Raw genomic sequence first — 12,857 nt, 5'->3', positions numbered from 1 at the left:
CCTGGCCTTAGGAGCAACGTGTTCTGATGGCACAAGTGAAGGTCACCAAACAAATCCACACAATAGAAAAGACTGGCAGCTTTATCTTTCGTGGCATAAGGAGGCAAGTACCATGTAGAGGTGATGTGTATTCAGGTCATGCTTGTCACTCTGTGTGGATTCTTACCAGAAAATTTTAAAACCTGAAGACGTGCCCCAAAAGATGAGTACACTTTTCCCGTCATGTAATCATGGAGAATAAATTTCCAGCCTTAGCTGGAAAAGAGCTCTAACACTGTGGAGTTATGCTAGCAAGAAGCCCCTCTTCTTCCTCCCTGCTCCTTGCCCTAGTCATCTTTGGGACATTTCTATTCCATTTGCTGTCTCCCACTACCATATTTTAAAGTGTATGGTCTTGTAATAAGGCAAGTACCATTCCTGCAGAGCCAACACATAAAACTGATTAATTCAGCCTTTCTGAAATTATGCACGCTGCTTCAATATAGTGTTTCACCCCTTAAATAGTGTTTAAAAAAAAGGTCACACTACCTTCTCCCATCAATAGTACTTTAGAAACTCTGAAAAAAACCCATGCCCACAGAAAATGTCAGGGGTCTCATCCATATGCCCTGAGCTTACAAGCCTGAGTTTAAAAATGAACTTGCACCTGAACAGTTGTCAGTGCTTTAAGTAGTTGCATTTATTATTTAAAGTTCAGCACAATTCAGGTTGTTTTTTACAGAGAGAATAGAGGATAACAGCCACAACAGAGCAAGAGAAAGAAAAGAAAAGAAAAGAAAAGAAAAGAAAAGAAAAGAAAAGAAAAGAAAAGAAAAGAAAAGAAAAGAAAAGAAAAGAAAAGAAAAGAAAAGAAAAGAAAAGAAAAGAAAAGAAAAGAAAAGAAAAGAAAAGAAAAGAAAAGAAAAGAAAAGAAAAGAAAAGAAAAGAAAAGAAAAGAAAAGAAAGGTAGGGGAAAAATAAGATTCCCTCAGCTTTTAGGACTACCTTCACGGCTGGAAGTAGCCACAGATGCCACCAGGGCATTGAAATTGGTGGTCCAAAGAGCCAAGTGAAGTCTTGAAGTCCAAAGATCCAAGTCTTTGTCTCCTCTCTTCCTCTTGGCTCATCCCACCTGCAAGTCTTGGGCTGCACTCTCAAACACAGGGGTCCTCTTGTGACCCTGACCTCTCAGTGCTGGGAAGGGACAGGGACCATACCTGACTCATGAAATTTTTGTGTACAACCATAGCATCATTATCTCAGTGATATGGCAAAGTTATATCAAGCAGATTCACTAGAAAGGTGACTTATTTACAGCCTTAAAGTATATACAAAAAGGACAATAACGAGCCTACTTAATGATCATGAAACAGATTTAATGCCATTTAATTACTGCACCTGTACTAAAAGGCAGAAGGAAAAATATAATTAAACTCCAGAATTAGAAAGAAGGGGGAAAACAGCCTAATAATAGCTACTTCACTAATAAACATAAAGGTTATAAGTGGAACCCCCAGAATTTCAAATTCAAAATATATTTGTAAAAGTGAAAAGGTTAGAGGCAGAAAAATAATAATCAGGCAGCAAAAGGTAAATAATCCATTAATCATGCACATCTGCCGGAGCGATGGAGCGAGCAGGATGCGGGCCGGGCTGCGGAGCAGCGGGGGCGGTGCCCGGCAGCAGCGGCGGCGCATCCAGACCGGGACCATCGCCTGCCAGAGGCAGGGAAACACCAGGAGCGGGCACTGGGAACTGCCCCTGTGGGAAATGCTGTGCTTCCAGGGGAGAAACACATGGCAAGACGGGAAACTCAGCAGGCTGCGGCTGGACAGACGCCTGCGGAAAATCAGGAGTGATGCAATGCAGAAAGCTGCAGGCAAAGGAGAGAGCCAGCCTTTAACTCTGCCACTCACCTTCTTCAGCTTCCTTCCTGTAAAAACAATTTCGGGTCATTGACAGGCATGAAAAAGAAGGGTGTTATCTTTTCACTGAGATTGGCAACTTGCTGCACTTCCTTTGGATGCATTTGGGGTTTAGGTCTGTAAAACCCATTAATGACCCTGACACTGCAGAAACAAAGGACTTCTGAATGACAAATCAATGTGATCTTGCAGAAGCCACTTTACTGATTACCTTATACCCTATTTATGCATTCTAAAACTACTGTCCACAAGATCACACATGATTTTATTGGTGCCTCTATCTTGTCCATGCACTTTGCACACATCTTGAAGGAAAAGATTGGTTACAGTCCAGTGCTTCACTGCCCATCTTTATCTTGGTTCTTCTAATATTGGTATTCTGTTTTTCAGCTTCCTCTGTCCCAATTTAGCACAATTTATATTTCAGTAGCCTTGATGAATTCCAGAGTGTTTGATAAAACAGCTGAAAAACAGATAAAAATGGCTCAGCTGGTGCACCTGGTATAAACTATGGCCTAAACTATTCAAATACATTGCTACATGACACCTTGTGCAGAAGGGTGACAATGGGAAAACCTTTTCACATCCTTGAAGTAAAACAGACTCCACACTGCTTCATGCCTCAGAACATCATTGTCTGGACCCACAGCACAGGCAGGGATGGGCACAAATAAAAGCTCCCACATCTGGGAACAGCTGCTGCCCTGCATTCCTGAGCAGTGACCTCCGGGTTAGTGTCTGCTGAGGCACTCTATTGAAATGAGAGGTGTCTGTTGAAACGAGCCACTTTATCTTATTCTGCTCTGAAGCAGAGGAGGTATGTGCTCTAATGGGGGTGTATCTTTTGGTCACCCTTCCCTGGTGTCTCTCCTGAAGTGGTCTTGAGGCTGTGAAGGAACATTTGTTCCCTGGATATTTGAATAACTCTGAGTCTTGACCCAAGGTATGGAATTGCTGTGATGCTCACTTTGCTTTGTGCTCAGGTGCTTTCCCTGGGAGCCCAACTGGCTGTGAAACATCTGCTCTGGGGAGGTTTGCAGATCATGTGTTTCACTTTTGGATGTCAGAAGGGATGAGATACCACCACAAGCAGGGATCTACTGATGCAGTAGGTCAGGAAAAAATATTACCAAAAAGGTTGATATTGAACAAGGAGTGAAATCAGGTCATTCCTGTAAGATCTTGCTCACTAGGTCTTAGACAATAATGCCTTTGGATGAGTTAGAGCACATTTCCAAAAATACTTCCTCGTGCCTATTTTTGGTCCTAACTCACAGTAAGAAGGCTGATCCTTTCATAGAATTGCAATGCTGAGGTGCACAGAGAAACTTGGTTTAGCAAAGCTTACTTATGTGGAAAAGCAATATGATTTTGCAGTGCTTTGATAACCATCATGGAGATTTTTCTTTGAGGTAAGTAAAGATCTGGACTTGAGAAGTGAAGGTCTTTGGCACAAGAACACACTTTGACAAGTGGCTTTTTCTTCCTGCAGAAAACAGTTCCTGCAAGCACTCTAAGCAATGTAGAATAAAATATTTTTTACATCAAAATTCTCTGGACTCTTGAAACATGAAAAACGTGAAGCTGATTTTCATGCTAGTTATTTGGCTGAAAATATGGACAGGGAGCCATTGAGAACCACTTGAAGAAACATTTTGAGCTTAGACTATAAAGTAAACAAAGAAGAATTATTTTTTTTCTTGAGGAAGAAGAAACTTAATAATTCTAATTGCAGAGATGTGCTCCAGGACAGAAGAACCATTCCACTGCAAGAACACATACCAAGCTACTCAATGCCCACAGAAATATCTTAAAATTTCTTTTTAAAGAAGCTTTTAAGAAGATACTTTAAAGTCCAAGCTTTTTGGTGTTTGGACTAAGAAGTCTGCAAGTGTGTCAAATTAATTGATGACTGCTAATTTAGATCTCCCTACTAGCACACAGACATATTTGTTCTCAGTCTAGCTCCTGGATATTCTCCCTACCAATGCTTAAGGCAGATTTCATTATTGAATTGAAAGCTGAAAAGAAGCTTCATTTTTATCTTACTAATTAAAAAACAATATGTAACCAGGAGGTACCTCAATTTATCTACAGTTCACCTTTAGTTGCAAGCAAGTCTTAATTAAACAGTCATCTTAATTCAGATGGCATTAGAAAAATTATTTAGAAAAAAAAAATTAGATTATTTAGAACAAAGGAGCTTGCCTAATTCAAGGAATTGATGTAGAAACTCTAATAAATGAACTAATTAAAAAAAATCATGCCCAATACCTTGAAATGAAGGTTGTTTTTTCCTCTGAATTAGCATTGCTGTACTAATCTGGTTCTCCTTTCCAGAGAGCTGGAGCCATTGGAGGCATCACTAATTAACGGTTTTAAAAGATTTTAAATTGAAGATTCAGAATAAAAAAAAATCCATAATATATTCAAAATACACCTGGATCAAACAGACCTGTGAAGCAGCTATGCTAAAAATGCCATTGTTGCAAAGCCAAAGGTGAAGCTCTGGTGTTCCACTGTGCCAAAGTTGCTGCAGTGACCATGGTGAAAAGAGCTGATAAATTGCAGCAGCTGTGGTTTCCTGCAAGGTTCAGATGACAGCTTCACACACTGCTCCTGTGCTGGAAACAGCAAAGCAGGAGAGGGTGCATTTGATGTGCATGTGTGCTCCCCTTCTCAACAAATTAATAGAAAAGTATATGCTGAACCAATTTAAGAGGAGTCTGCTCTTCACTGAAAAATCCATTCAAACACCGGAAAGTTCAACATAAGCGAAGTAACATGGAGAAATATTTTTTTTCCATTTTCATGATCACATGTCATAAACAGTTTGTATGATTAATATCAGCATAGTAGAAACTTGTTTCTATAGTGTTTTACTAGTACTCAACCACTACAATTTTATATTTCACAATAATTCCTAAGCCTACTCCTCTACCTGTGAAAGCACAGCAAATCTCTTCTTGTAGTTCTGGCAACCTCTTCTGGATCCATTAACTTTTCTATCACTTCTCCCCAAGTCCTTTGCCTCTGATGCAAATAATTCCCAGTGGAAGATGCCCTATGATCAAAACTGGCTTTTAATCCTTCCCTGAATAAGGGCCCATGCAAATGAGATGCTCAGCTAAAAAAATCCAACCAGTAAAATAATGTCGTGGAAACAGACCCCCATAACCTGCCTTTGCTTTTACCCACCACTTGTCAGACATGATCACAACAATAGCAAATTAACTTTAGGGAAAAAAAAAACCTTGACAGGGCAAAGATACTTGGGCAATATTCAAATGAACCACTTAACCTTTTGGAACTAAAAGCTTCCTGCAATAATGACACATTAGTCATTAACTCAATATGTGCTTTGTTAAATATTAGACAAGAGCTCACATTCAATTTAGCTCTCACATATACTCAGCCACAAAGAGCCATCTGTGTCGACTACAATCTTCAGGATGGGAAGTGTGCTATGAATGGCACTCCAGCCTAGTAAAACTCTGGTGAACAGGGAAAATGTACACAGCAGCCAGTACAGCAGGGGAAAAGGTGATCCAGAAAGGAGAATAATCCTCTTCATGAGGCTATTCACCCTCCTCAGTGCTACTGATCCTGTGCAAGCACAATGGAGAACTGAAATAAAGGAGCTGCATGCAGCTCCTGGGCAAGCAGGGAAAAAGCTCTGCCCAAAGCAGGGCATTGCCCGTGATGCCCCCAGGGCTTCACCAAGTGGCTGCATCATCTCATTCCTTAAACAGGCAGCTGCCATTCACCGGGCCACTGGATGGCACAAGCATCATAGCAGAGGCAGTGCTTGCATGTGGCTCTGAAGAACTGACTTCCCTTGAAGCTGGGGAAAAAAAGGGGATGAGAATGATGACTTTAAAATATTTGCCCAGTTAAGTATGTGGACACAAAGGCTGCATGAATGGGACCTATATATAAAGTGTTTTGAGTTCCTCACTAAGTAAAGGAAAAGAGGAAGAGTAGATCCATTGTCTGTCAAAAATTAATTTTTGTCTTGTGTGCAGTGCAGAAAATTGCTGTGTACGCCCCTTACCCACTGGCTTTCACTTCCTTAGCCCTTCCTCAGCCCTTCCAAGTCCATCACCTTGACAGTTGCCAGCTGGTAGATAAAGTCAGCTGGGCCCTGTATCTTCTCCTATGCTTGATAGGAGGTACAAAACATCCTGACAGATCTCTGCTGGTCACATGATGTTAACCCAAAGCACATTAGTTGGTCCTCAAAGAAAAGTCCTTCAAATACCTAGGTCTGAATTTCATTTACTGTATGATAAAAACAATTTCAAGATGAGCCTCTAGGTTATAAAATATCCCTTTTCTTTGTTTTAAACTTGTATATAGATATAGATAGATATAGATATAGATATAGATATAGATATAGATATAGATATAGATATAGATATAGATATAGATATAGATATAGATATAGATATAGATATAGATAGGTAGCTATAGATATATAATTATTATTTATTATTACCTGTGTTCAAATAAGAAATACTAGTTTTCTGTCATCACATGTGTTTCAACTGCCCAAATTTTTCTTCTTGTTCCACAAGAACTCAGGAAATGCTTTAGACAGCTCCTGACCAAGACGCAGTACAAGTGTTATCTTCTTTAGCTTTAATGATCTTGCTCTGGGCAAGGTCAGATATTTCATATTGCTCTGCCAAGAAAAGAAAACATATAAGCAATAAGATCTGAAAGATTTCAGGCCTCCTGGGAATCCCCCCTGTAAAGATCACTACAGCAGAGTCTCAACAGGAACAGTGACAAAAACATGTAGCAAGAGAAGCAAGGGTCTACAGCAAAAATTTGTATTTTTATATTTTATATAAATATATACATTTTAATATAAATTTATTATTTATTAATTGATATATAAAAGTTATATAAATTTTCTATTTTTATATTTGTATTTCTAAGACTTTAGAGTCAGAGAAATGTTTTTAAAATTTCTACTGATCCCTCTACAGAAGGCTCCTCAACAGCACTTGAAAATCCAGAGGATTCTTTAACTTTACAAGTTCTGATTTGTGACATATATCCAAAGTAATTCTTATTTGAACAACACAGTTAAGTTTCTGGAAATGAACTAAGTTCACTTAGCTAGATTTACAACTAAATCCCTCTACTGTGAGCCATGATTTCTATATATTTAGGGTTTCTGTGTGAGTTAGTGGCTCCCTTCTTTCTAAGAACAGAAACAAGCTCTACTGAATCTTGGAAAGTCTACAGAAAGTTTGCAGTTGCAAGCCATAGTAGTATTCAGCTGCTGTCTTCTCCTACTGCTGGAAGATGTCAGACAGAAACATGCACAATACAAACAATTGAAAAACAGCAAGAGATCTGCTACAATTTGTCCTGTATTTGCTACTACAAAGATTTTTCTCAACTACTTCTCTATAATATCTTGCCAGACACAGTGAAGAACTGAGAATACATTGAATGCCAAAACATAAAGTTGAACAGTTCTTGTCACAGTACATTATGATATGATGATAGTGCTTTTTCTGAATTGTTCCATTAGAAAAGCTATTCTAAGGGGAAAAAAATCCGTGGTTAGCAGTCAAAATATTAGGAAGAATTCTTAGTAAATGACGCCTTTAAAAGTCTACTAGAATAGTTACGGAGATTGCACACATATGGAATGAAAAAAACCCAAAACCAAACCGTACCTGGGTTTGACTGAAAGATTCAATGTACTTTAGTGCTATATAGGTGAACACGAAAAGATACATTTTTTAGAAATATTTATGGATTTGGACAATAATATACAGGGTTAAAGGTAACTAATAAAATTAATTTGGAGCTGAGGATACATGCTTATACTGAGAAATATAAGCAGGCCCCAGCCTGATAATGGGAAGCTGTGGAAACACCAATCCAACTTCAGGCATAGCCATTGTGTGGTCTGCAAACAGGACCTGAGGCAAATGTTTTACTCTATGTTACAAACGAGCACAATGAATTTTAAAAACTCACACCACCTCATGCCCATGAGGGGTTATTTGGGTTATGGTGATTGGTTGTACAGATGCACAAGTCTCTGTTCCCTATTACCATAGCACCTGGCATTGAATTCAGAATCACAAATACTGAAGTTCAGTAGCAAAGAAAAATCAGATCCCAAGAGATTTCTCTACTATCTGTAGATAACCTCTCCTTTCTGGAGCAAGAAAAGCAAAACTGTACTGTCAGGGCCAGCACAAGATGGTTTTTGCAGGGTCAGATGCCAGGGAATCTACAGCCACCATCACTCTGCATCATTAAACCCTTGCAAGCTCCCACGGGGGCCCTGCCAGGCTCAAGGTTAGGGTCTGGTCAGGAGATTCAGGGGTGTGAAACACAGAGCCTTGGAAACTGAGCATGGTGCTATGGTGGCAGAGCACTGTCCTACTGCCGTGGGGTCAGCCAGTGTGGGGTGCCCTGCCATCAACCCTCTTCATTCAGGGTATTTCAGGTGAGGGGAATTAATCAGAATTCTGGTTATTACTTAGGCTCTGGGTATTTTCCCCATTTAACAAACCAATACCCCATTTTTGTGTGAATTGATTATGTATAAATGTTACTGCCTCAAATCTATAGTTAAGTCATTGTAATATTTGTAGTGAACCGTATTGAATTGCTTTGTAAATGTTACTCAATGATTAAGTGCTGCTAACTCCTTTTGCAACCTTATCTTTACATCCATATCCTTGGCACTCTTACCCCTTTTGCACTCCTAGCTTCCATGGAAATCACTCCAAATTGCTTCTAATCATCCTATGGATGCTTTAACTTGCCTAGTAAGTAATAGAGTGAACCTTGCCATTAAACTCTGTGAGTCATATTTTCACAAATTCATATTAAACCCTGCTTTTGCCAATATCCTTGAAAGTTTTTCTTTAAGTGGCCAAACCACCCATTCATGACAAAAATTCACCACAGTAAACTCAAACAGGCCCAGAGGAGGATTCCAAGCAAGGTTTTCCACAGCTTTGCAATGTATTTGTTGCTCATTTCTGAGCTGCTCTGTGGTGGTAACCAGCACCAGCTGTTCCAGTGGGGATCTGCCTCCCTTCCCTGCACTGACACTTTCAGGAAACCTGGCCAGGATGACACCTAAGGAGCACTGCTGGCCAGCTCTATGCCTGGGGCTTGGTGGGGGACTCTCATAAGGGTCCACTGGAGGAAAGCAAGCTTGTCTATGTACATAAACACATGTAGCTGCACGGGACATTCCTGCTAGTCCTCAAGTCTTGAAAAGGTGGGTTTCAACTCTGACTTAAATATGCATTATTTATTTTATCAACGCCATGTGCAGCACATGTATACGATTTTTTATCTGCTTTTATATATATATATGTATGCACATGCACCTATATGTAACTATAGAATTGTCATTATTCATGACTGATTCCTACTGAGAAGCAAACTAGGCATCAGAGGATGTCTCACATAATTGTAACAAAGTTTCTGCAGATTTGGGGAGTGGGAAAAGGGGGAGAGGAGAGGGAAGGAAGAGAGAAACTGCATGTGAACATTTTTGTTTGGGGGGATTGAAGGCATTTAAGGGACCTTTACAAAAATCACATTTAAGAAACCTCTCGTTCATCTTGCAAATAGTACAAGAGCTTGCAGGAAATGATAATTATCTCTTACTACCACTTGCTGGTACACTATAAAATATTCTTTTAAAATATCTAATGCGTTGAGGTGTGTCAAGTAGCTTTTTCACCACATGATGTGTGATAAACAGGATATCTCTCGTAATCAGAAATCTAAAGCATGCGGGATGTAAAGTTTAAAAGAGCAGTGTTTTTCCTTAAATGAATGTAATCAATGTGCTTATTAGTTTGCTGCGGCAGAAGCAGGGAGTGGGTGGGTGTTTCAGAGTTGGCACATGTCTATTTGGCAACAGTGAATAGCCTGAGTGTTTATAGAGAGAGCTCTGTGGAATCCCTAGATTCTGCAGATTTTCTTACCAATTTTGTCTCAGATAATTAAGGATTTTAAATAATAAAAGAAAAAGTTAAAGAGGAAGTATGAGCTCCAGCTGGATCAAATAAAAAATAATAAAAAAGAAAGAAGAGTGTTTAAATTCTCAATATTGCCTTAAAACTAAAAATCAGCACTAAGGCACAATTTGGCTCTTAAAAGTAACTATGGAAAACTGGCACCTGCTTCCTCAACAGATCTCCTCCCTGGGTGTATCCAGAGATATATCTTCTTAAACTAGTGATTTAAAAAGGTTTCTACAGCTGTTGGGACCTGCAAGACACAACCCATGTATGGGACAGGACTGAGCTAGAGATGTCCTGGTCCATACCTGGCCGAGCTTCATCACTTCACTGACACTGCAAGCAGCAACCTCAATGTCTCGAAATCCCTCTCCTGCCAGTAAGGATAAAACGTTACAGCAACCCTAAAATGAAAAACACGTATGTAAGCTGGCACAAATGCAGCTGAGTTGCTCTCTGGTCATGCCTGGGAATAACTGTGGCAGACCTCCAGCTGGACAAAGCTTCTCTTTCCTGCCTGACAAGCAGGAGAGCTGAGACTCAGGCACAGCATCACCTGTGGGAGGAAACTTCTCACTGCAACGAACTGGCCACGGTGTTAGTGAGTCTTTTGTGCACACAGAGAGCCAGGTTAGGCACCACTGCTGGCATCAGGGACCAGGGGAAGACACAGAGCAAGGATATGATTCAATTTTGATGAATGATATGCTGCCACCCCAAGCAGTGGTCATTCATGGCATCTCCAACATTGCTAATAGCAGCAGAAACAAAAGGTGTGATGTGGCCTCCTGCCCCTTTCCTCCTTTCTGTAGCTCAGCCTCTCAACCTAGAAACACAATTCTCTTTCATCTACAGTTCCAAAAAGCCATAGGCCAATTTTGAGCACTATCTACAAGTTGTGTAGCCATATAAGGTTCAACAAGTTCCAAAACCCAGTCAAACTGAGCCCTCAGGGGTCTTGTGGCAGACTTGGAGCAGGAGAGGAGGTAGCACTGCTCTTGTCTGAGAGCAGCACTTCTGGGGCCATCAGACACAAAGACTTAGCTCAGGACACAGCATGAGGGCTGCAGTAGAAGCTGCAGGCTGCCTGAGAGCAGCCACGAGGATGGACAGACAGGCCCAGGGTCACTGGCATTACCATGCTCATATTTGGATTCTCTTCTGAAAGCTTGGACACTGTAATGAGCTAAACAGTATCTCCTGTGCCATTGCCTCTGTTCAAGTATTGCCTGCAGCTCATGGTCAGGCAATCAGCAATTTCTCCACAGTCACATACAAGCTCTGGAAGGGAGCAGGAAATGAACTATGTGCTCACCCAGCAACATAAGAGCTTCCTAACTGCAACTTTCTTCTGAATTGTTCCAGTCCTTATAGCTAAGTCATAACCATAGCACAGTTATCAAATTAGCTCAAGGAACAATTCATTTATGTAAATGAGAAAGAGTTAAGTATCTTCCCTGGTTCTAATAGATGTGAGTGTGTAATACTTGGATGCAAATGTGTGTTCATGTATACATGCATATAATACACTGATCAACCATTACTTTATTATTAAGTGTTAGCATCTGGTTGACCACAACCTGTTTCCAGATTCTACTCTGACTAAATGAGATTGATACTCTTGGGCAATCCATTCTTTTGCCAGTTATAATAAATTAAAAGCTAAGGCACACCAGCAGCAACTCAAAATGGGGAAAAATCTGTATATTGTAGAGATGTTACATCTCATTTTGTCCAGCCAGTGACTAAACAAATTAGATTATATTCAATAAAACAAAATATATTTCTTAAAATGCATACCTGCTAGGTGCACTTTGCCCTTTTTTCTTTTCAGAATTCAATATTCCAAAGTTACACTGAGCCACTAAAACATGTATTACCAAGGCTATGTGTTATCTTAATTCACACATCACAGGTCTCCGCCAGACCCCCACTAGGGAGGCTCCTTCTCTTGTGAAGGCAGCTCATTCTCAAACACCGGCATCCAAAAAGAAAGATCATGTGTTTTTATACCCTCTCCTAGAGCCTTGTTCATGCACTGGTATCAGACCCAATGTCCAATTCCAGTTTAAAGTAATCTTTGCTTTAAAGACATTGCACTGAGCCCTCCCTGTCTTAGAGGCATCCTCCCACCTGGGGAAATGCTCTCAGGGATCCAGCAAGGGACCCCAAAAGGCACAGCAAGGCTTGCAGCTCTCTCAAGGCATTCAGTACTCGATGCTGCATCGAAATGGACAGTCAAGCTTCAGAGGCTTTTCCAGTTTCCAGAGCCTTTTTCTGGTCAACAGCTGCAGAGCATGGAGGAGCCTCTTGGCTCAAGACATTTCTATCTGGTGGGATGCAGAAGGAGAAGGTACAAACCTCCACCTCATTCACTCTCCAGTGAATTGGAAAATCTGAAGGAGTGCAGCCCATAAACCACACTGTGTCATAGGCACTGACAGGAGTTTATCACAGAGATCTTAAATCCTTTAAAATGTAAGGACCTGAGGCAAAGGTTTTCACTGACTTCAGATCAGGTCCTGAGTGCAGCACACAGTGGGATATCATCCTTAGGCAAGTCCACAACACCACTCATCTGGAAGAGTGAGGCTGAGGAAAGGGGCGTTGCTCATCCTGAGCTGTGGGGTACATCCAAAGGCCCATCCCACATTCTTTCTCAGCACACATAGCATCTGGATTGAACATTTAAAACCGTATCCTTCAAAGCACTTTCCCAACTATTCAGCTTTGGCAGCGACCACTTTCTCATGAGATTTTGATTACCCCTACCATTTCCATGACCATCTATTATAAATAATGGCCATGCAAAGAACTGTGTAGGTGAAGCACATTAATTTTGATACTGCTCTGTGACGGGGGCATGCGAAGCTGCTTCTTTGGAAAGGTCCCTCCTCCCCTCCTATTTTGATTTTTTTGCTTCTATACTTGA

The 12,857-nt window shown here is 40.6% G+C and overlaps 1 long non-coding RNA gene across 1 annotated transcript; it reads right to left on the bottom strand.

The window, feature by feature from the left end:
- Positions 1-654: 654 nt before the first annotated feature.
- LOC148224901 (uncharacterized) lies at positions 655-12,293 on the bottom strand. Its single transcript, XR_015801684.1, has 2 exons — positions 6,403-12,293; positions 655-2,367 (listed from the first exon to the last, which is right to left on the bottom strand). It is a non-coding gene; the product is annotated as an uncharacterized LOC148224901 (long non-coding RNA).
- Between the last annotated feature and the right edge of the window lie 564 nt (positions 12,294-12,857).

This window comes from Sturnus vulgaris, chromosome 2 (genome assembly GCF_052056855.1).
Source record: "Sturnus vulgaris isolate bStuVul1 chromosome 2, bStuVul1.hap1, whole genome shotgun sequence".
Lineage (NCBI taxonomy): Eukaryota > Metazoa > Chordata > Aves > Passeriformes > Sturnidae > Sturnus > Sturnus vulgaris.
This window is presented reverse-complemented; position numbering and strand designations above follow the sequence as displayed.